This window comes from Periplaneta americana, chromosome 3 (genome assembly GCF_040183065.1).
Source record: "Periplaneta americana isolate PAMFEO1 chromosome 3, P.americana_PAMFEO1_priV1, whole genome shotgun sequence".
Lineage (NCBI taxonomy): Eukaryota > Metazoa > Arthropoda > Insecta > Blattodea > Blattidae > Periplaneta > Periplaneta americana.
In genome coordinates, this window is record NC_091119.1 from 101,957,305 (window position 1) to 101,983,798 (window position 26,494).

At 33.8% G+C, this 26,494-nt stretch overlaps 1 protein-coding gene across 7 annotated transcripts in view; it reads right to left on the reverse strand.

Moving 5' to 3' along the window:
* LOC138696338 (CD2 antigen cytoplasmic tail-binding protein 2 homolog) overlaps positions 1-26,494 on the reverse strand; it is a 155,381-nt gene extending 128,887 nt beyond the window's left edge. For 5 of the 7 annotated variants that reach the window (XM_069821145.1, XM_069821148.1, XM_069821147.1 and 2 more), the window contains exons 1-3: positions 21,083-21,134; positions 20,117-20,212; positions 14,980-15,102 (exon numbers count right to left, since the gene is read on the reverse strand). The gene's annotated coding sequence lies outside the window, so the exon portion shown is untranslated. Of the gene's footprint in view, positions 1-11,163; positions 11,349-14,979; positions 15,103-20,116; positions 20,213-21,082; positions 21,135-26,459 lie in introns of those variants that run through there. The other 2 variants (XR_011331342.1, XM_069821146.1) reach the window with 2 other exon arrangements.

Consider the following 26,494-nt stretch of genomic DNA (forward strand, 5'->3'; position numbering starts at 1 on the left):
TTCGACCTATCCATTAAGCTACAATTTCCCCGAAAATGAGAATTTTATCTGAATTTGTTCTAAAGTTATTTATAAACAAATAGTGTATACATTTTTTGGGCTAATCTGTATTTTAAGTCATGTTATGTTACACTGCATGTATTAATATAGTGCAATGTCTCTGCCATAGTAATCAGCCACTGTACACTCACCTTGCTGTACAGCATTCTCTACAAGCATCGATGAATCTTTGATGGCACGACGAAATGTCAGGTGTGTTATAGGACAAGACAGTGGATCTTTATAGAAATAGAATTCCTTTATTTTTATATCAGACATTCTTTAAACAGTGAGTAGGTCTTAGAATGGTAACAGAACTAACTTCAGATCAAAAATGAACAAATATTTTAAATATCTTAATATCAAATCTTTTACCTAATATAAAATAATAACTTGTTCAGTAACTAACAGAAACCATTCTTTCAGTAACAATTATCTTAGTAGATTGCCCTTAAGGCGAAGATATTTGAGCTTTAGTTTCTTTAATGATAGATAATTAGAAAAAATTAAGGCTCTGTTTTGAATGATGTAACAGGCATGACATGGAGTAACAGATCTGACAGGTAACAGACATGACAAAGCAAACATAAGCATGTGCGAACCTAAAGTTTTTTTTTTTCTTAAAAATCTCCAAAATAGCAACTTAGCTACTGCACACGTGTACTATTATGTCCTCTTGATCTTGACTTTATATCCTGTTATTTGTGGAAAACACAACACTAACAGATCTGACATAGTAAAAATGCATGCTTAGACTAAAACACAAAGCAAGAGTATGACACACAAACTCGCCAAATCAAAATGGATGAACATAGCAGTACAATCAAGATGGTTTTTGTGCATCATCTTGGCTTGTGCTAACACCTGTGGGATTTATTTTTCAACTGTGTACCCATAGGAACAGAATGGTGTAACAGAGCTGACTGATTTACTGGACTAGAGTAATTATGCAATCATATACAGTGAAACCTCTCATTTACAGACATCGAAGGGACGTAACAATCTGTCTGCATCTGGGAGGTGTTCTTTATTGGGAGGGAGGCTCCCCAATGTAACAGTAAATTTATAATAACTTATACATTATGTATTTCTTCATGCTTTAAATGAAATGTATTACTGTAGTTTAATTCTAAATATAGTATACTACAGTAAATTCTTTGCAACTTTCAACTACAGTAGATAAGACTGAAAAAGTAAAATACAGTACTATGCCATGCAATTTTATTCTAGGTCTACAGTTATGCAGTACTGTAATTTACTGTTTTCAACTTAACCTTTACATTCAGGTGCCATGTCTCTCGAAACAGAACAACTGATTGAAGTGAAGAGAATAATCCTACTAGCCCTATCATGTGTCGAATACAATTTCACCTTGGACCCATCAGACAGGTTAAATTTTATGACTTTGTTTATCCACCCGCTTCCAGGCAACAAGGGGTAGCCGGTTGGGCTAGTGGTAGCCTACGAGACCCTTATTGTCTTCTTTCATGGTAAGGAATTTCTGTACAGTTCTCAAAACTAAATTTTCCATTTTTGTAACACATTAGGTTTTGAAATCAAAGTTCTGTCCGCAGTCAGGAGGTAAAGCAAGCTTTAGAACTGTGAAACAGCTGTCCGTGTCCATGTCTGAGAGTGTCTGTAAATGAGAGTTAAATTGATCATTATTTCTATATTATTTCAGTTGGGACATAAAAATCTGCCCTATATGAGGAGTGTCCGTATCTTGGAGGCGTCCGTAAGGAGAGGTTTCACTGTATAAGGAAATATAAAGTCAGACATAAATGAAGAAGTTTTGAAGAAGTTTTGATAATATCAAATGTTCATAATTGATTAAATGGCGATCTTACTCGTGTTAATTGTGTAAGCATTTGCGGCTTACAGCTGTTTCGGTGCTTCTTCACACCATCCTCAGAGCCTACTAGATCTCGGCGTCATCTCGAACTTCGCTGCCTGTTGTGTGGGTGCGTTTGATGATTTAATCAATTATTTATATTCAAGTGTTAAAAGTAGTGTACGAAAGATTCAACATGGATCAAATGTTTCTTTAATTTTTTTTTTCTCAATTACATTATTAAACAGTGCTTTATCTGTACATAATCGTGCTCCATTTTAAATACTTAACTAGTATGAACACGGGATTTTAGCTGTTACTGTGAGAATTTTATTTTATTCTTATGAAATATTTCACATCAAGGAAATAATTCTTGTGACGTTTACTACATTAGTATTGAAACTACTCACTGTTAGGAATTTATAACTCTATTGTTACCGATGTAAATGCAATAATTGGAAGGATATGAATTGATGGACCTCATTTATTATACAAATTCTGCAAATGACACTTCTACAACCTAAAGCAAGAAAAAGAGCTAGTGGCGTACTAGTTGGCATCAAAAGAGAATAACTTTAACCTTCAACATTATTAAACAAATGGCTGAGGAAGACAAATCTGAAGTAACGAATATATTATGCAAATCTGACTTTCAGGTAGAAGCTCCCTGTGAAGCAGGCATAATATATTCATTACTGTAGGTACGTTAACAGAAAGCCACAATTTACGTCACACAGAATTGTGTGCACTCAAAGTTGGGTTTCTGGCGTCTTGTCAGCCCATTTGAGTTGTGTGGATATAAAGGGAAGAATTGTGACGGTGTCTTGTATAGTTCCTGGAGTAGCTCAATCAGTAGAGCATTCATGCGCTAAGCAAAGGGTCCCACGATCGATACCCGGCCCAGGAACAATTTTTCCCTTGAAATTATTCACAAATCTGAAATTTGTGAAATAGAACTTTGGATAAATAACACTTCAAAATGTATGGCATATACCCCCCCCCCCCCAATAACAAACCCAATTTGGACAATATAGTAGTTACACCAAAGACTCTCATAATTGGAGACTTCAGTGGTCATTCTAAAGAATGGGGATATGTAGGCATCAATTCTGTTGGCCGTTCAATAGAAGATTTTCTTAACACCCAATCAATCCAATTATTATTCAACCCAGAAGATCCTCCAACATTTCTTCATTCCCATGAAACATCTAATCCAGATTTAATTCTAATATCTTCAGACATATATAACAAGGCAAGCAGGAAAGTTTTGGAAGACCCTGGACTTGGCCACAGAATCATTGTTACTTCTATTTTACTACCATCAGAAACCTACAAACAAATCTTATAACAGATGTTCTTGGAATTTTAAAAAATCCAATTGGACTAAATTCAGAGAAGACCTAGAAAATAACCTCTCCATTAATATGAACGAATCCCCAGAAAAATGTAACAATATAATTTGTGCAACTATAATACCGGTACTAAAAGGAGCAAAGAAATGGGTGCCCCGAGGAAAGATCCCAAGCTACAAACCTTTCTGGACAAAAGATTTAGAAATATTAAAAAAAGATTATTTCACACATAACAATAAATATTATACACGAACTGAAGGATTACCAATGGGTTCACCTATATCAAGTATATTAGATGAAATCTTCATTCATAATATAGAACAAACACATATCTTTGAAAAATATTGGAGTGCAAGAGGTCAAATGACTTTATTGTCAAACGCCTGGCATTAGAAAACAACACAAAAAAAACAACAACAACACACATATTAAACACTGACAACAACAAACACGCAGAGAGAATAATGTACTGGCATCGATATGTAGATGACATACTGTAATAGTCCTATATAATGGAAACAAAAGACAAATAGAGAACCTACATCAATAACTCAACAAAATACATCCCAAATTAAAGTGTATAATAGAAACAGAACATAACCAAGCTATAAATTTCTTAGACATCACCATAACCAAAACAAATAACAGACACGAATTCAAAATATACAGGAAGCCCACCACAACTACAACACACATACACAATTCATCAAACCATCCCATACAACATAAACATGCAGCTTTCCGTACAATGACATACAGATTAATTACCATACCAATGAACAATGATAACTATACTGAAGAACTAAACACAATAAAATATATAGCACAAGACAATGGATATACCCTAACATGATAGACACACTAATAAAAAAGACAAAACAAAAACAGAACAAACCAACACAAACACCACGCGAGAATAAATACATAACATTAACATATCACAATACCAATACTCACAAAATTGCAACTTCATTCAGAAAGCTAAAAATGCAAGATAGCATACAAAACAAATAACACAACACAGAAATATCGAAATAATCACATTAAACATTCAAATAAATATAATTCAACTGGGGTTTACAAACTAAAATGCAACAGTTGCCCACATTTTTTCATAGGACAGACAGGAAGAAACATTCAAACAAGGTATAAAGAACACATTAAAGCTATAACCAAACCACACATCACATCAAATTACGCAGAATATATTATCAACAATAATCATGACTACAATAATATAGAAACAGATATGGAAATTCTACACATCACACCAAAAAGTCCATAGTTAAACATCTTAGAACAATACGAAATATACAAACATACAATAACACACCCACAACATATACTTAATACACAAATACAGTTCAATACCCACACATTATTCGATATCATGATACATAACACACAAACAAACACCCTCCACCATAGGAGCAACACACCCCCACCCCTACAACTGACGAATGCAAATGACAGTATGCAAGATCAACAGGAACATTAGTAGTTCGTAGGACACTGAAGATGACACAGAACCGGCGTCGAAATGGGCCGTCTGTCTAAGGTACATAACCTTTTTTAAAAATTTTAACACTTTTAATGTGTCGTTAAACAATTTTAAGTTTTTTAAACAAAGTGTCAATGACATTAAAATTAGCTCGTGATACAGCCAGAAAACAAGCAGAAGAGAACAGTAATAGAGACAATTTTATAGACTGGAAGCTTGTAAAGTGGCCACATTTAAGAAAGATGTACTCTCAGCCAAAAGGCAAAGTTTTAACAATTTCATCTCTAAAATGGACTATAGAAAAGATGGTATAAAAGCTTACCCGAATTTATATCTAATATCACAAAGAGTAATCCACCAAGTAACTCACTCATAATTTACAAAAATACACAACTAACAGACCCCCAGGTTATTGCAAATGCCTTACATATACCTACAATAATACATAGGATCACAACAACTCACAAAATGTTAGAAAAAAAAAAACATGAAAAAAATATGAAGGTGAACAAAAGAAGTGTGTTTACATGAAACACAAGAGAAGTGTTTGTTGATAGTTTCACAATCCATGAACTAGATGCAGCTATTGGGACTCTTAAATCGAATGAAGTCCCCGGTCCAGATTTAATTCATTCAGAATTTATCAAGAACCTTAGAGACAAGTGTAAAAAACCATGCTGAACTTTTTACAGTACCTGCTAACTGGAAAAAAAAGCATTACCGGTATTATACCCATTTTGAAGAAAGGTAAAACTTCATCTAATATTAATAACTACAGACCTATTTCTCTGACAAGTCAGATATGGAAAATATGGAAAGAATGATTGCTGCACGTCTCAATTGGTTCCTTGAATCCAACAACTTGTTTTCAAAACAGCAGTCTAGCTTTATACAGTACCACTCACCCAGTGGTGATATTCAAAAAGTTTAACAATCTGTTCTCTCATGTATGTAAGCTTGTAGAAAAATTGCATAAAATAGGAATCTGAGGTAATACGCTCTGTTAGTTACAAGACTTCATCACACAGCGATTCAGCACAGTTAAATATCAGTCATATTTTTCAAAATACAAACAAACATCTATGGGTGTACTTCAAGGAGCAGTGTTGAGTATAACATTATTTAATATATTTATCAACGATCTTCCCAGATCTTTGGCAAAGAAGTAAAGTTTACATTATTTGCTGATGACCTCCTCATCTGGGTTTCAAAACCAAAGAATAAGCTCAAGTCATTGGAAACCCAAATTAACACAGCATGACTAAATTGGAATATTGGTGCTCTACTAACCTAATGCAAGTAAATGCAGTCAAAACTAAATATCAAATATTCACAAATGTCACTAAACATAACATCAAGCTTAATCAACTTCCCTTACAAAGAGCAATCAATTCACAATATCTAGGAGTCATATTTGATACCGGTAACAAATTATCTTGGAATGATCATATTAATACTGTAGTAGAAAAAGCCCAAAAGAGATTAAATCTGTTAGAAAGATTAGCTGGCTGCAAATGGGGAAGCCAGAGACGTACACTAAATTCCACATATATGTACATGAAACCTGTCCTCAAATATTGTAGTGAAATACTCATCACATGCACCCCACAACAATGAAATAAAATAGAACAATTTCAAAACCAAGCACTACGTTTAATTATAGGTGCAGTGAAATTCACACCAATAGATTCAATGAGACAACTTACTCAACAAAAACCACTGATACACGAGTTTCAAGAACAAGCAGAAATCCGGTATGAGAAATTAAACAGACTGTCTAATGCAGATTATTGGAGAAAATACAAAATCTTGCCTACTAAATTAAACACACAAGAAGGATTTATGCAGAAAGTTAAAAGATTACAAACGCATCTCATTCCCCAAACTAACATTGAAATGTCACAAATCCGACAAAATCCCTTGGAATACATAAATATTCAAACAGGAAACAACTTATTGGAACCAAACCAAACCAAACGCTCTTTTCTTAAACACATCCAAAACAACTGTTTTTCCGTTTTCACTAAGATCCAGTGGTCTTAAATCTCCTCAATCTTCTTTTAGGCCAATATTCATCATTCTGATTGTTCTTCCCAAAATTTTATTGTGAATGTCCCATATTAACCGAACAGAAGTTAAGTATTTAGGCATTACAATCGACCAACATTTACGATGGAATAAACATAGTACATATTTATGCAATAGATTACGTAAAACAATTTATATCTTTGTTATACTTCGGTCATATTTACCAGCTAATAATTTACGTCTCATTTATTTAGCTTTATTTCAATCCACTCTTCAATATGGAATTTTAGGATGGGGAAATGATTGTAATTCTAATCTCACTCCACTAATACTTATTCAGAAAAGAATAATTAAAATATGCCTTAATAAACCAATTGCTTACTCATCCGAGCTTTTGTTCACTGATTTTAATGTTTTGAAAATTAAACAGATTTATTATATTGCCTTATTAAACTTAATACATAAAAATCGTAATAAATTCAAATTGTATCATCATAAATATGGAACTAAAAGATCCGATTTTATACGACTAGAGGAACCAAAGTGTTTCACAAGCACAGCTCTTAGCCATGGTACCTACTTTGGTCCAAGGTTATATAATAAAATAATTGAAAAATACCCGAATTTGGAATATTTTTTTATCAGAAATTTCAAAAGTAGCGTTAGGAATTTAAGTTTTAAAGAATATATGAATGGCCATTTGTTAAAAGGGCACATGTCCATTAGGGTAAACTTTTCAGTATTAACAAAAAACTGATTTGTATCCATATTTTGCTCATTTCGCAATTACTGCACAACTCAGGACGTAGTATTTATGTTCTTGAAAATGGCCATGGACTTGAAATCTCTTAAATTTAACAAATTGGCACTTCAATTACACTTTGAAAGTCACGGATTTCTGCCCTTTTAACAAATGTTGAAAAAACTTACAAGTGATGTTAATTTTAAAGACTCATTTATTGGTTTTCTTATTTTTACAACACAGTAAACTTTTCAGTATTAACAAAAAACTGATTTTTATCCACATTTTGCTGATTTATTAAATACTGCACGACTCAGAACATAGTATTTATCTTCTTGAAATTGGCCTTGGACTTGAAATCTCTTAAATTTAACAAATTGACACTTCAGTACACTTTGAAACTCAAGGGCTTCTGCCCTTTTAACAATGTTGAAAAACTTACAAGTGATGTTAATTTTAAAGACTCATTTATAGTTTTCTTATATTTTACAAAAATATCTCTTTGTTACAATTTATTGTTTAAAGATAGTTTTTCAATATCATAATCTTCAGCAAGAACTCTAGCTGCTGGTTTCCTCACTCATAACAGGACCCTGCAAAATGTATATATATATATATATATAAAATTCCCGGTGACCATCTTCCACATACTGAATAATTTTTTGAAGGTCTCCTACTTTTTCCTTTTTTAAGGGCACTTTATCTATAGGATAACTTACATTCTAAGCTAGTTCAACATGTTGTTGTAGGCCAACATTAAAGGTATGTTTGACCAGACCGTTAATGAATGCCATTGCCACAATATAGCCAGGAGTATCTGAATCATAAATGAAATGATGCAGTGAAGTTATGCCAAAATGGACCCTCTCATCCCTCCGATTCAATGAACTTTCCAGGGAAATAGCTATTCTCTTATAAAACTTTGTCCACCAGTCTTTAAAGTTTAAAATAGTATAACTATCTACTTCTCTCACAGTAAATTTTTGTGTGGTGCTACTTTCTATTATTAGTTCTGTTAACTGGTGTACAGTATAAATTCTATCTGTCTTTTCCAACCTCCTCTTCACTATATTGAAATCGCGGTCACAAGGGAGATAACTATGTCCCCTTGTGGGAAAGAAGTGTTGAATTATTTTCAATTGTTTTGTGTCAGTTAATGCTACGAGTAGTCTGGAAAGAGGGTGATTTTTGTTCTGTCCGACACAATTGTCACTAAACAACCGGACTACTTCAATATGAGCAGGCAAATAATGTTGTAAATAATCTAACAAATATGAATACACTTCGTCTGGACCTTTCTTGGCTTGTTCCTCATGATATAAATAGAATACAGCTTTGTTTTTCTTTATATCATGTACGCAGAACAAATTTACTGTCAATTGCCTCAGATAAAAAAGATCTTGAACTAGAACTTTTGGAAGTGAAACATTCATCATATAATCAAAAGACAGTGATAGAACATTATTGTTAAGCCCTTTTAGTTCATCCAAGAATTCTTCTCTAAGTGCAGCATGAAACTTTTTACTTTTTCTATTATGCACAGCAAGATCTGCTATAGCACAGCATTTAGCAGCATCATTAATATGTGGTGATTTGATTTTAAGTTTTAGCTCTTAACAAGTGCAACAGCAATCAACTTGTGGCTGACCAAACTTATAATTAAAATTCTCCTTGAATATTTTACAGAAGCCACTATAGCTGAGCTTAGCATCTGGATGTTTTTGTCTGAACAAGTTATACATCATTTTAATAGTCAAATCTGCACTTAGATAACGATCTACTTTTCCAGTATAGTGAGTTTCTTTTAATGGACATGAACTTATATGTTCATGAATTTTGATTTTTATATCCACTGGAAAAGAAAAACTAACATGTTTACCTCTCCTATCAGTAAGGCTTTGTCCCTTCAGCTTTAAATTTCTGAGGCGTCTAACACTCTTAGCAGAAACAGCATATAGTGAAAGAAATGACTTCAAACATACCTGGATGGGTTGAGTACCCAATAACACATGATACTTAAAAGAGGTTCTATCTAATTTTTTTTCACCTTGTCGTAGACGATTACGTGCTATGTCTTGCACATCTATTAAACCCTGCAGAAATATGTCTTGTTCATTCTTTGTTTTAAGAGTGTAAATTTGTTTGAAGATTTCCACGTAATCATCATCTCCAATATTCTGTGTGCACTGCATTCTGCATCTACAATGATAATATTATATTATGATTATTTTGTACTTTGATGGATATAAAAATGGTGCCAATGATAAATAAAAGTTAATCATTAGCGTGTTCATAGTCTATAATATGTGCAATGGAATTATTAAAGCTAATAATAATAATAATAATAATAATAATAATAATAATAATAATAATCATAATAATAATAATAATAATAATAATAATAATAATAAGAAGAAGAAGAAGAATACCAATAAAAAATAATATGCCTACATTCAAACCATCTAAATATAAGGACTACGCTAAGTTACTACTATTGAAATATTAAATTACCTGCAATTTTCACCGACTGTTTTGGCATCTATTTTCTTTCCAGAGTAATTTGTGTAAGCTTCTCCTTTCAGTCTTGCTTGTTTTACAACATTTCTTTTATAACTTTGAGGATTGGCTTTTCTTTTTCCTCCAAGAGAAAATTCATCTTCTTCTGTAGAACTCATGATGCTTAATGATGCTGTTCAAGGTTTGAAACTTTGAAGTTTACAACAATGCAAATTCCACACAGCGTGAGTGGGTTTTGATTGGCCTTTGATCTAACTGGTGATATTTGCTCCCAACTTAACAATACAACTAATTATTGTTTAAAAGGCAGATGTCTAGGACATCTGACTTTTTAACAATATCTCAAGATCATTACAGCATTTTTAACTTATTTGTAACTAAGATATTGCTGCCCTTTTAACATAGAATGATGTATTTACCCTTATAGTTTCATTATCTGTGAAAAAGTAAAAAAAACAAAAAACAAAAAAAGTGACATCTGCCCTTTTAACAAATGCCCATATTATGTTCATTTAATATGTGTATGTATTTGTATGATTTAAATTGTTAAAAATGGAATTGTGTTTTTAAAGTTAATTTATTCCTATAATTTTTTTTTCCTTGACCCACTTTGTGTCAAATAATTATCTCTGTTTGTGTTAAGTACGAGTATGTGTTTAGAACTCCCTGAGCACGAGTTTTTTTTACTTCTTCAGGGAAGAATTAAGACTGTATTTTTGTACATGTTATTTTACTAACAATAAACAACAATAAACAATTGTTAAAAAAATACAAATCCAAATGTAGCAAAACAATTAACATTAGAAACAATTAATAGCAAATATCGTTGTGAAACTTGGCTACACATTTACAGTGATTCATCTTTATAAAACGATTTTGATGCTGCAGGAGCTGGAGGAACTTGTAAATTTTTCTCCTTCTATAAAGAAGTCAGGAAGGACTCCACAAACTGTGATGGAGGAGTTGAAGCTGTATGCACTATTCTAACCAAACTACTTCAAATAAAAAATAAATTGTAAATTTTTTTCCTTCTATAAATAAGTCAGGAAGAACTCCACAAACTTTGATGGAGGAGTTGAAGCTGTATGCACTATTCTAACCAAACTACTTCAAATAAAAAAATAAATTTTCCAAACCTGTAATTTTCATTGACTCAAAAGCAGCTATACAAGCTACAGCTAATAATAGTTCACAGAAAACTGACACAACTTCTCAGTGCTGCACCCTCATCAAGAAGCTCCAAAAACTGGCAAGAAAATAGTTCTGCAATAGGTTCCAGTGCACTGCGGCTATACAGGTAATCAATTGGTGGGTCAACTGGCTGCAAAAGGCTGCACCCTAATAGAAAAACATATTACTGAAAAATCATTTATTTCTGTCATATTAAATAAAAAATTTCAATACAAACAACAATTTTTGAACAGAATAAAGGAATCGGCTAAAGATAGCTCATGGGAACCCCTCCTCCAAAATTTAAAGATCATCCCTGAAGAACCAAGAAATTCAGCACTGATAGCCTTCCGTCTTCTGACCGGGCATGATTGTTTGGCAGCTCATTTATATATAATTGGCATCTCCATCTCACCCAATTGTGTGTTATGTGGAAAGGACGTAATCATGGATAAGCACCACCTGGAAAATTGAGAAGCCTTGCCTGTTCACCTCAACACCACGGAAAAATATTCGACTGCAAGACGGCTGATGGCTTCATTGCCATTATAGCAGAACTTTGGCTACCTATCAACCAACCAACCTTACTTACTTACTTACTTACTTGCTTACTTACTTACTTACTGGCTTTTAAGGAACCCGGAGGTTCATTGCCGTCCTGACATAAGCCCACCATTGGTCCCTATCCTGAGCAAGATTAATCCATTCTCTATCATCATATCCCACCTCCCTCAAATCCATTTTAATATTATCCTCCCATCTACGTCTCGGCCTTCCCAAAGGTCTTTTTCCCTCCGGCCTCCCAACTAACACTCTATATGTATTTCTGGATTCGCCCATACGTGCTACGTGCCCTGCCCATCTCAAACGTCTGGATTTAATGTTCCTAATTACGGCAGGTGAAGAATACAATGCGTGCAGTTCTGTGTTGTGTAACTTTCTCCATTCTCCTGTAACTTCATCCCTCTTAGCCCCAAATATTTTCCTAAGCACCTTATTCTCAAACACCCTTAACCTATGTTCCTCTCTCAAAGTGAGAGTCCAAGTTTCACAACCATAAAGAACAACCGGTAATATAACTGTTTTATAAATTCTAACTTTCAGATTTTTTGACAGCAGACTGGATGATAAAAGCTTCTCAACCGAATAATAACAGGCATTTCCCATATTTATTCTGTGTTTAATTTCCTCCCGACCATATTGGTGTTCTCTGAATGAGCTGCGTTTTGAGTATTAGTTTAATCAAAAGTGAATATGTGTTGTGTATTGCATATTAATTTTGTGTAAAATGACACATTGAAGTCATTATTTGTACAATTAAAAGAGAAACTGTTTCCAAGTTGGACATATGAAACAAAATGAGCTTACAAAGACAGAAGATCGACACCGAATTTACATATTAAAAAAAGCACATGGAGGAAAACAAAATATAAATTTTCAATTTTCATGGTATGAGAAATATCCTTCGCTAAGAGTGTTATGAGACATATCGTCGTTGTTCCTGCAATAACTCCTATGTGACATATTTATCGATTTTCAGGTTTTTGCTCTATTAAATAACTTAAATAGTGATACAGCAAACAATAAAATCTCCTATATGCAATTATATTTCTTTGTTTCGAAAATGTAGGAATTCACAGTCTCCTATGTACGGCTGCCATAGGATGAATAAATGTGTTTTTTCTTCCTACTGAAAACTTTTATATTTTGCACATAGGAGTTATTGCAGGAACAACAACGATATATCTGTATTCTCTTCTGGGGTGAAAATGAGTGGACCTCATCTTCTTGAGGGGTCTGTCACAAAAACAAATGATAGAAAATCCGAGAATCTTCTGCTTTATAAAAATATATAAAGAAAGCAAATTTTTTCAGCTTAGGTACCCAGTATTTATACCTTAGCTTCATCACTGTTATGTAGAGCCCGGATTTTATGTAATTACATATTTTGTTCCTATATATGTAGCTATAAGGAAAGCTAAAATGTCGGCGAATCATATCAAAGGGATAATTATTCCAAAGGTTTAAGTTACTTATTTTTAACATTTTGGTGCATAATAAATATTTTGGAATATTTTACATATTTTGAAAGAATACACATTTTTTTCACCAATTTTCCCTCTACTTAATTCTTAAGTTATACATTTTAAAATTGTCTTGATAAAAACTCAACACACTAGAACAATATGAAATATACAGACACACTAAAACACAGCCAGATCAAATTCTCAACACACAGATCAATTTCAGAACACACACACTATTTGACACCACATTTCAACAATTTTCACTTATCGAACGCACCCACACAACAGGCAGCGAAGTTCAAGATGACGCCAAGATCTAGTAGGCTCTGAGGATGGTGTGAAGAAGCACCGAAACAGCTGTAAGCCGCACATGCTTACACAATTAACACGAATAAGATCGCAATCTAATCAATTATTTAGTTTTAAAATTGTTTATAAAGCTTATTTCTTCGTGTCTAGTGCGTAAATATAATTTAATAATTGAAAATAATAATGTATTCTGTGAAAAAATGGACATCTGTTTGCAATGCTAATAGTGTGTATATCCCTTAAGAAGTAACGGTAAAGTAGGAACAAATACCACTGCGAAGGGTGGGTCATTGTACTGCTAACGCGATGAAGGAAAAAGTGAAAGTTACCCTGTGGATATGACCATTTCGCACAAACATCGTCAATCAGATTGCTCTAAAAGAAAACAATAGTTTTTTCTGTTTTCTTAAGAAGCTTATTTTGACCTCAGGTGATACAAATAGCTAGTCTACTGCTATTCGCATCCAAGCTTAAAGACTGGATTTCAATTGACGATTCCTTTACTACGATGATAAAATCGTGCTGTGGAAAGTTTGTGACACGCATTGGGTACTCCATGAAGTCACAATTAGACCAGCATTTAGAAACTGAACTTCACATGAGAAATAAAAGTCGTGCTCCGTCGAAAAGAAAGAAGTTCTTCTTATACAAGTGGTGCTGAAACATTCTTCGTCTTGTACCAGTGAATTTAATAAAAATTTGTGCATGGCAATGGTTGCTGCAAACATGCCATGGTATAAACTTGGAGTTCAAAAGTTTCAAGCTTTCCTACGCAAATACTACAACTTCAATATTTCGCATGAATCAACGCTCCATAAAAATTATTTGAACTCCTGCTACTCTGACACAATGGAAACAATTAGTGCTGAACTTGATGATTCCTACTTATGGGTTGCCACTGACGAGACGATCAATGACAGCAGAAAATATGGAAAAATATTTAATTATTAATTGCGCCACCAAACAATAATTAATTGACGTTGGACCACATGTGCACCTGTAATTTTTCATTAGTGTGCAAAAATACATCTAATAAAGTTTAATTTTTAAATTACATATTTTTTTATTTATTACATATTTATCTACATATTTTACCATTTTTAGCCACATATTTATGTACATATTTCTCATTTTCATATTACATAAAATCCTGCTCTACTGATATGTGTGTCAATTTATTATTGTGTACTAAAAGGAAGGTGGGTATAAAGCAGATAATAATAACACATACTTATTTCCTTGTGGAAGTGGAATAAAATAAAGTTCTTAATGGAAAGCTTACAGTCCCAAAGCTGATATGAATATATCTTCTCTACAAAGTAAAGAAGTATGTGTTTAAAAATTGATTTCAATAAATGTTTATCATATGAAGATCCAGTGTTATAACAATTATAAAAAGTCTGTCAGCAACATACATTTTGATTTATGTAACTTATGTATACTAAAGTATTACCGGTACTTACTTTCAATACCGGTACTTTTCTCAATCTTAGAATCTCCTTGTTTTCCTTAGCAAGACTGTTGTGCAGAATATCTTGTAGGAGATCCTACTTTGAATCAGATAACTGCAATGCACCACTCGGCAGCTATGAATAAAAAAAGAAACCAGTAATAATTATGCTGGAAAGAGTATGAGGCGTTGTGGATACTTTGTATTAGGAGCAAACTTGAAATCGTGATTCTTTGTTGAGTTCACCCTACTATACGCAATGCTCATATATTCCATTGCTTTTTTAAATCAATTTTCTGTATTTTTCCTTATACAGAGTGAACCGTAAGTAATGTCATTAATTTCTCGTTCTCGTTCTGCAAAAGAATTTTACAATCTAGCAGGATAGAAATGGGGATGCTCTAGGAATACTTTGAACACTACATACAAAATGTTTATACAGCCAGTGCTGACATACTGCGGAGAAATTTTAATTACTTCAACTTCCATAAACGAAGTAGAATATGTTCAAAACCAGGCTCTCAGGCTCATTACTGGTGGAATCAAAACACCTCCAATAGATTCTATAAGATTTCTCACTAATATTAACAGCGTCAAAATGACAATAGAAGAAAAAGCACTAGTTCAATATGAAAAACTTATCAGATTACCAGGAAACAATTGGCATTCATACAGTCCTCTCTGTAGATTGAAAACTCAAGAAAGTTTCATATCCATTGTTCAAGAATTAAAACAGAAAATCAATATCCCGAATTTAAAAGAAAACTTACAAATTAAACCAAACTCTTTAACTCTATTAAATATAGAATATAATCTAAATTTAACAGAAGAAATACTGAAATCAGAAGTGAACACTGAAATAATGAAGCAATTGTCTTTAGAGACACTTAATATTAGGTACCCTCCATAAAACTGGCTTCATTTATACACCAATGGATCCTTGATCTCCAGAGAACAAGGTGCCGGTGCAGGTGTTACGTGCTGTCTCTTCTCATTTTATAGTTCTCTTGGGTATGGAACAACAAGTTTTGGTGGAGAAATCATTGCAATAAGTGAAGGTCTCAGGAATCTTCTATGCCACATCAATAAATTTAAGAATGTAGTTATATTGTCAGACTCCAAAGCAGCTATTCTATCAATAATCTCTAAACACACACCTTCATCTCAAACAGCAGAAATAACTAAAATCCTCTCTCAATTAATATCACTCAATAAAAGAACTGTATTCCAATGGATACCATCCCATTGTGGAATCCTGGAAAACGAGAATGCGGATGCTTTAGCAAAGAAGGGCAGCACTGCTATTTACAGACCTGTTACTAAATCTAAATATTACTTTGTGAAAAGATTTATTACATCTACATACTTAGACTTCAACAAACAAAATTTGATAACACAATCTCAAGGGAAAAAAATGGATCTCTGTGCATCATAATCCACAGTTAATTCCCGATTTACCACGAAAATCGTCTGTAGCTGCATTTAGATTGGCAACAGGCCATGATTGTTTGGCCAAACACCTGCATAGAATTGGAATATATCAGTCCACTAACTGCCCATTGTGCAACTCAAGCCAAGAAATGGATTCGGAACACCTCAAAATCTGTGCTTCAGTGGCTGACCATGATAATATCTTTGAAAAATATTGGAGTGCAAGAGGTCAAATGACTTTATTGTCAAACGCCTGGCATTAGAATACAACAACAAGAATCTTACATATATCCAGATTCAATTTCTGCACATTTAAAGAACAAAACTAAAATTCTTTCAATCATTCATTATCATAATTCATTGCCCTCTTAAATTGACTGAGCATACTGGGAATTAAATCAGTGCCTTTCCCAAAACATGCTATGAAATGTTTCATATAAAACAATTTTTATCTCCAAAAGGAAGCAAAAACGAGCAAAATTGTATTAAACTGCTTTGTTTGAAATACCTCAAACAACTCCCTGAAATTAATGATAATACTTACGGTTCACTCTGTGAATATTAAGCTCTAGTAGACTCACTGTATCATTTAATGATATTGAAATGAATATCTGTTCCCTGTGTTTCTTTTGGTCAGTAACAGGTTGGAAGGATATTAATAGAGCCTACTTTCAGATCTCCTATATGTTTAAGCCAGAAAATTTATAGTAAAGCAATTCTTATTTCTTTTAACGTGTATGAGTTCTGTTCAACACTAGGTAATATAGAAATTTGGTCGATACATTTTCAGGCCAGTTTTGTCGTGCATATAATTTCTAAACTACACGACACATTCCAATAAAGTAAATGGAGACCGACAGAAGGATAAATGTATCCAACATATCATTGAGTTGGAGTGAGTGACATTATCTATCTTCACTGCGGTAAAGGGGAAGTTTAGGCACGAATTGGCAGGTCCCATAGTAGCCTTGGCAGTGTAACTCGAGAATGCAAAGCGATAGAACATTCACAATTGAGATGCATTTTTGCTAAACTCAATCGATGCACAAAACTACTTTTCTCAGAAAACGAGTTTTATTGTATACACAGTTTATGTTGTGGGAAGGAGATATTTCTAATCATCCTCTACGCACGGTATGAACCGAGTTGTGCAAAATCTAACTGCATGGGTGATACAGAAGCTAAACACCATATGATTGTGATATATAACTCATTTTCGCAAAATTTTGCATCTATCGAGTTTAGCAAAAACGCTCCTCAATTGTGTAAACGATTCGTAACGAACCAGGCTACAATTCCAATTGAGAAACAATCAATAGTCGACAAGTTAAATTGAAAAAATTCCGAAGTGCAATTGAATGAAGAGAAAAAATTCACAATGTCGAGACATATGCAGTGCAAAGGGGAGTGGGAGTACAAGCAATGGGTAGCAAACGATACAGTACAATGGTTAATGTAGCAACCGACATATTTACTTTCAATGCATACAAGGTTGGGACAGAATTTCATGTAACTACTAAAACGTTGAATTATATGACAAACAAAAATCTTTATCCCTCACCATCTGTTGTACATGATTAGCTAAGAACTGCAGACCTGCCATTAAAAAAAAAAAAACAATCCAAGCATCCCTGCTTTGTAAATATTGATATTGTAATGGTATGTGTATGAATGATTTGTCTTTGTAATCCGGCAGGATGTAATGACATGTATGAGTGCTGTTTATTTATAATTTTAGAGCATGTGCATTCAGAAAAGGATTTTCGATGTGGTAAATTCTTATATGTTTTCTTCTTTCTACGCGCATGCGTCGATGGCCCTTTGGCCGCCAGTTCGATGGTGCAGACTGAGTCAGTCTGTACAGTAGCTGACTAGAGCTGGAGCCATCAGCTCAGACCGGAAAGGCTTTGTGTCCATGTTTGGGAACCATAGGCCTATATCTCAACCCATGATGTGAAGGTAAACTGGCCACTGTACTTGGGTTTTTCTCTAAAACTAATTAAATTATAGCCCACCGAGTTTTTCTTTTGTGTATATTGTGGGATTTTGGTGAAATTATTTAAATTCTAAAAGATGTTTTCCTTTCCCTTTGAAGATTGGCCGTGGCACTTAAAGATTTTGCTAGGCTGAAACGAATCCACATCGTCAGTCTGCGTGCTGTAATGATTAGTTAAGATTGTGATTTATTCTGATAGAATAACAAAGATCATGAGCTGATTATATATAGATATGAGATGAATAATGTTGAATGACTGAATTTTAATTTTATTGTTATTGTTAAAATAAATTCTCAGTGTCAGTTTAATGTTGCTCAAAAACAAACACAATTTTGTACATTTAGCTTGTCTAATTTTTCAACATTATGAAACTGGTTTAATCAAAGGTTTTGAGGTTTAAAGAGAATTGTTGGTTTAAGGTTGAGTTTACTTAGTGAAAAATAAAGTTTTGATACAAATTGCATATTTCGTAGCGTAAGAATTTATTATAATCTTTGGTAGAAAAAGATAACTTCAGTACCATGTTACCGTAATATCACTCATCACCTGGCAATCCTGTGTGTAGCTACATGTCGTCTTTGTTCCTGCAATAACTCCTATGTGACATATTTATCGATTTTCAGGTTTTTTTCTAGTGATACAGCAAGTAATAAAATCTCCTATATGTAATTATATTTCTTCCTTTCGAAAATGTAAGAATTCACAACCCCCTATCTACGATGATGAATAAATGCGTTTTTCCCCCTACTGAAAAATTGTGTATTTTGCACATAGGAGCTATTGTAGAAACAACGACGATATAAGTCACTCAGCAGTCCTAGTATAATGGCAGTTGACATTGGGTCTATACTTCAACGTATATGCCTAACTTGGAGTCAGGCCATAAAGGGAAACATTGAGGGAAGAGAATTCGATCCGGTGCTGTGGATTGAATTCGGCATAGCTCAGTGGTCAGAGCACGTCAACTTATATGCCTAACTTGGAGTCAGGCCATAAAGGGAAACACTGAAGGAGGAGAATTCGATCCTGTGCTGTGGATTGAATTCAGCATAGCTGAGTGGTCAGAGAACTTGGTACGTAGAACCAAGGACCCGAGTTCGATCCCCAACACCGGAGCGAATTTTTCTCCTCAAATATTAATAATGAATTTACTTTGATTGATATATTTTGAATTTTAAGGTCATTTCAAAGGTCAGTTTAATAATATATGAGGTGTCACTGTATAAGGATCATGTGCAGAGACTAAGTAGAAGGCAGAGAATAGGAAAGATTTGAGAATGCTGGGTTTGCAGTGAAAGGCCTGCCTTTGGGCAGAACACGTGTGTGTGTGTGTGTGTGCGTGCGTGCGTGCGTGCGTGTATTTTGAGAAGCCTCTTACAAATCCTAAGGAATTGAAATGAGAGAAATTTTAGCAGTCTATATATATTTTTGGGCAGGCTGAAAACAAACCATCATCTTTCTTATCATTCATCTCGGGGAAGGATTACAGCAAAGAGAGAAAATACTGCAATGGAAGAAAACTGGATTTGCAAGAATTTTACAATGGACAAATATTTAACATGCCTTTCTGTATAATGGCAAAGAACATCATTTTCATGACATTTTTATTTCATATTTGGAATTACGTTGGTAATTTTAATATTCTAATTACACAACTTAATACAACATTAGCCAACATTTTAAGAACTTCAATTGAGTCACATTGTAAAATGTTGGTCATACCTGAGTATATTCATCAGAAGTCAATATCCGGTCACTGTTATCTGGTATTTCATGAGAAGTCCCGGTACATGAAGTATGATGTTCAAGATTAGGTTTCTGAAAATATACAGAATTTGATATTATAAATTTAATAAGAATAATTATAATACTCATTGGTCATTCCACAAAAAGTATTTCACATCTAGGTCTACAATATCTTTTTAATAGATATTATTGATAATTGATTAAATGACGATTTTACTAGTGTTAATTATGTAAGCATGTGTGGCTTACAGCTGTTTCGGTGTTACTTGACACCATCCTCAGAGCCTACTAGATCTCGACATTATCTCAACTTCGCTGCCTGTTGTGTGGGTGCGTTCATGTGATGAAGAGTTGTGTTAAATAGTGTGTGTGTTCTGAAATTGATCTGTGTGTTGAGAATTTGATTAGGGTGTGTTTTAGTGTGTCTGTATATTTCATATTGTTCTAGTGTGTTGAGGTTTTGGTTTTTGGGTTGTATGTGTAGGATTTCCAAGTCTGTATTTATGTTATTGTATGTGTGGTTGGCGTTAGTTACGTGTTCGGCATATGTAGATGTATTATGTCCTCTGGTTGTTTAATGTGTTCTTCTCAGATATAACTGTATTACATAATATTTTATTATTTGCAACAGGTTTTTCCTTATATGACTATGTAATAAGTTCAGATAATACAATGGAAAAATATGCCAAATATAGATTTAGAAACAAAATGAGACTGGTTGGTATCAGGATTATTACAACAATAAAAAGAAATAAATTACACCAACCAGGATGACTACAACAACAATAATAATAAATAAATTGTATCTTGTAGTGAGAAAAAGCATATGTTTATTTGTTAGTCAAATGTAGCTCTATTTTCTAAGATGTCTGGTATCAGTATATCTAGTTCATTGACTTTGTACATATTGACTTTTCTCTTGACCAATTTCAGTACTGGTACCTATTGCGTTGGCAGTATAATAGGTCCTCCTTTAAGAACTCTTCCCACCCCCAGGTTCAATAGTAGAATGCACAGAGTCAATCTCATTCTGGGTATGCCCTGATTAAAAATTTCTGTGCTATGACCACGGAAAGGAAGTTCATGCCCTGAAAACATGAAGAATATGTATGCATTTATGCCGTAAAAATAGATAAATATGCTACAAAATATGTATTATCAGTCTGAGATTATTTTAACAGAATAATAAGGTACCGGTATAGGTAACTTACGTTTAGTCTATGGATTTTGAAGTGGTTGTCTCACTGCTGAATGCTCCATTTATGCTGTTACAGTTCACAACTAAGCAGTGACGTATGTTTTCTGTTGTCATTCTTCGCCTGTTGTCTCTCAGTATAGCTTTGTAGCGTGAAAAACTTCGTTCTACGTCACAAGAAGTAAGAGGGACTTGCACAAAAGCTGGGAGCTGTTCTATAGAAAATTTTCTTGGTTTTTGGGGTGTTTTTCCTTCAAGAATATCTTGAATTTCTTTAAGTTGATAATAACCAGGGTTTTTGGAAAGAATATTTGCTGTTTTCTCGTTTACTTTATCTCCTACATTTCCTAGAACTGATGTTAAACTGGACATTGTTCTATCGAAATCTGCTAAAGACTGCAGTAAAGGAATACCAATTGCTAACTTGAGAGGCTCTCTATGAGGGCGTCATCGTTACATTCAAAATTCATAAACATAAATTAGTCGTGTTTACGAGGTTACACACTTTTAAAAAGGAGGGAAAGACTAATAAACATACATAATATGCAGTTTCCCTGCATAAATATTAAAATATGATGTTTTATAAATAAAGGCAAAATATGCACTTTTATGCACAATAAAAGTAATATCATTGTATTCGGAAATTTGTGATTCATGTAGATAATCTTTCAGCATATTCACACAACAATAGAGAACAAATATGCAAGTGCATGAAATTCCTTTCCCTAGTTATGACATTATATGACTCAGGTTAGTTACGCAGTACAAAAGCAATGAGGCAATGGATTTGTTCTTGTTTTGTCCACCACAATTGTCTAAAAATAAAATTACCTGGTTTTTTACTGTGTTGGGCAAAGAAGTAAGAAATTTATAGAGACATGTGTCAATCTGATTTGAACCTCTTTTGGCCAAGCCCTTATATCAAAAATAACAATGGCCCTGGCTGTCTGTGATGTCATTCATATATATATATATATATATTATATATATATATAAATCCCCCCCCCCCCGCTGTTATTTATACTTGCTTTAACATCTTTGGTGACATCACGGGTTAATCTTCTGGGTGAAATCCGAAGGCCTGTGTACTATTGTTGAGACTAGTTCTATTGTTGTGAACTAGATGGCGACTGTATATGTATTACTGATTTGTTATGAATACGATTTAGGTGATGAATGAGGCCGGTGATTTTCAAAGACATTGTGGCCCGAATTTCCTGGCATTTGGCTTACGTTTGAGGGAAAACCCTGAAAAACCTCAACCAGGAAATTCAACCCGACCAGGAATCGAACCCGGGCCCTCTGCGTAAGAGACCAGCATGCTGACCCCTACACCACAGAGCCGGTCATATTCATATATTGTGAGATTGTAACAGGACAGTTTTCTTTTATAGTATAAAGATGAACACTCACCACAAGATGAAATAAGTAGCCTACTACCTGAAGATCAGAGTAGCACAAAACTTTGCTTGGAGCCTGTTTTGCTGATTCAATATCTTTAGTCTTTGTAGCCCTTGATGTTTCTTTCCTTTATATCTCTACTAACTTAAATTACCCGGCGTTGCCCAGGTTTTAAATGTTGGTCTATATCTAAATAAACTGTTTGTTAGACTTATCGGAGACCTCGGCAAGGGAACTATATAAAACCAAAACGAACCATATTTATTTATGTTTTCTCCTCCCTAGTGACGAATATTAAAGAAAGTGCCACTAATATCCAAAGAAACTGACTAATCGAAATAATTCCATCTCACCTATGAATAGGGTTTTAACAACTTTAAGACCTTATGCTACAGGGATATTTAAGATATTTAACATTGTGATTGATGATAACATTTATCGTACCATGGCATTATGCATTATTAAGCCTTTCTGCCCACAATATATTTAATTTCCTTCAAGGCCAAACTACAATCTGTAACGGACGGATTCTATCAAATACATGGATTTCAGGGTGTTTTGCAGTAATGGAGACTATACTCATCAGAATTCACTCTCCTGGAGAAGGCAATGTAGAACACTACCACAACAGAAAATCATATTTTTCTATTAACGGCCAAGTCATTAGTGACCATAACTTATTAATAAGAGACGGATTAACAGTTACAGTAAAATAGGCTCTATATTATTATTGCAATATTATAATATTGTAATATTATCACAAATATTACTATAACTTATAATAATTGCTTAAAATCGAATGGCTATAATAGCAATACGTGGGATAAAAACATCATCTTCTTTCGCTTTTCCAGTTAATATTGCCACTCATATTACGTTTTGCATGAGTTTTTGACACAAATTCTTGTTAGTGCATAATTTTGGTGAATCAATATTTCGCAATAGTAGGTCTACTATGGCTATTCAATATTAAGTAAATTATGTGGTAGCAATCCTTGTAGTTTGAAAGAATTCTAGAATTCAATTGGATAAAACAGTCTGCTCACTATCTACAAAACTGCATTGAGGAATTTCATAATACGGTCCTGGACTGCGTAAAGATACTTATTGCATGAATTATTTAGTTTTAGCCTTCGTGATGTGTAACAACAATGTAATTTAATTTCGTGTAAAAATTTCCAAGGCCTCGTGAAAGTCTATGTTGAATACAAGAGACAATAATAAAGAACAATTGACTGTAGAAGATTTTGCATTTTAATATAATACATGAATATTTGATCTATTTATTTTTATTTTTTATATATTTAATTAATTTAACTTCCATTTGCACAATTTTCATGTAGCCTATGTTCTTCTCCTGGTTATGAAGGTTAAATGTGCAAACTTTGGCACATATCGGTCAAAGCGTGTAGATTTGTATAGAGAACATACACACACATACATACATACATACATACATACATACATACCCACATTCAATTTTATATATTAAGATTATAACTTTCTTGCAGGTTTAATTTCTCTGTTTCTGTACCATTCTTATATGCAGTATATACACAACATTGATTTTTCTTAAGGATATAAAATATGAAGGATTAAAGTGAATTAAATACTGATCTGTAAGAACATGCACGATGATTAATATTTCAATACTACTTCGATGGTGAAGACAAAATTAATAACAACATTGTTTTTAAACAATGCAGGCAGCATTATGCTACCATTATTGTAAGTACTGCAAGGTGTGCAAAATTTAAACTCGAAGCATGGATATTTTCAGTACGAAAGTGTCACAAGTCAAAATGGAACATTGCTTTTAGCAACAGTTGAGAATGGAAAACTGTTACAACGTAAAATATAACACTTTCCAATTGAAAAAAAGACTAAATACCATAACTTTAAAACTGTTATATGTGCATTTATGTCCTAGTAGGAAATTTTTAGAGTTGTAACTGTTACCCTCATCTAAAGATTAAGAAGATTAAAATTGAGATAAAACCTAATATTTTTACCCTTCTAGGGAGAAGATCTAAAAATATCAATATTCATGCACGTACGTAAGAATTATAGAAACACATACTTAGTGGTCAGTAATAATAATAATAATAATAATAATAATAATAATAATAATAATACATTATTAAGCGTGGCAATTGATGTTTCTATATACTCCTAATTGAACCGTTGAGCAAAGTAAACATAATATTACATTTTGTCCGAAAGAACAAGAAAAAAGTTCTTCATTCTTTACGATACAACCTCTTACTGCTTGTAGAGATAGAGTTTGTAGAGCGACATGATACTGCTACTGCTTGCCTTCAGTACATGAATGAAACACACAGCAATGTACAGTAAACTCCTCGTACCCGTTTGAATGTCTATGATTACAAGATGTAATCACGACACCCACTTTGGTCACCGCTGTTCTAGACGAAGAGAGGAGAGAATGCGTAACTATTTTGTATACCAACATACCTGAGTTATGTATCCCGACCCCGGTGGTCAAGCTACGAGCCCCAGAGGCCCAAAACTTAGGGTTCTAATAATTTAATATTAATATCATTATAATACACGAATAAGAATCATTCTGGCCAGACATATAGTCTGGGATTTATCGCTAAGAAAATAACTCATGACTTTAAGTCGTGCGTCTTATCGCCTCACAAGGGTACGAGTCACAGTTCACCCTAGCTGGACTCATACAGTATAGGATGACACCCCATCACAGGGCCATGACTGTCAATATGCAACATTATTCTGTCAGACCATGTAAGTTTGACACCAGAATTGACACGTGACCCAAGCCTGGAAGAATTGAATAAAACTGAGGGTTTTCAGCCACTCACCCTCTTTCGTTTAGCTGTCGTCGAAGTTGTAATAACTGACCAGTAGGCTTCACGTCTCAAGTCTTGGGTTCAAACCCTGACTGATTACCTAGCTGACACGTAGTTCAGTCTAAGGGAATTGTACATTTCAGAACCGGCTATACAGGATTGAAAATAAACCAAGTATCATAAAACCTGGCTTCTCATTTCGGTTGAATAAGATATCACACAGCGCGAAGTGAACCAATGGAACCGTGGCTTCAAGTTCGCGATATACAGTACAAATACTTGTTAAGCTGCAAAACTTAACTCCTGTACCTGCTCTGTGACGTCACATATACTTTGTATCAGACAACCTCATTCCAGTTTATAGGTAGCTGAATTACAAAGCTTAATTATTATTATGGGGTGTATACAGCAGTAGCGGCTCGTACCTGAAAAAGTAGGTGAAGCACAAAATTGTTGCAAAGTTTTCAAAGCCCATGTAGGCTAGTTGTATTGATAATCGGAACTCTATGTAACTAAAGTAATTCCCTCCCATAAATTCCCATGATATTCAATCGTGAAAGTGATTTCATTGCATTTATTTCTGCCAGTTATCAATGCACTTACCGGTACATATAAATTAAGATATGGAGAGTCCACTGCAAGAATGATGGATGTCATTTGGAATACATTCTTCAGGAGAAACAATTGAAAGTTTTAAATGCTTAGCGCTCAAAGCTTAACTGTGATTTTCCGATCATTACTGGACAATGACTATCAATGTTAATGCCATATAACTCTCTATGTATATTCTGTATGTCTTAAGCTATACATTGACAGTCTTGGTTCATTTTCGACAAGAAAGTAACATCCATCATTCTTGCAGTGGACTCTTCATATGCTTATTGCTTACCTATCTTGTACACTAAGTTGATTCTCCATTCCTTC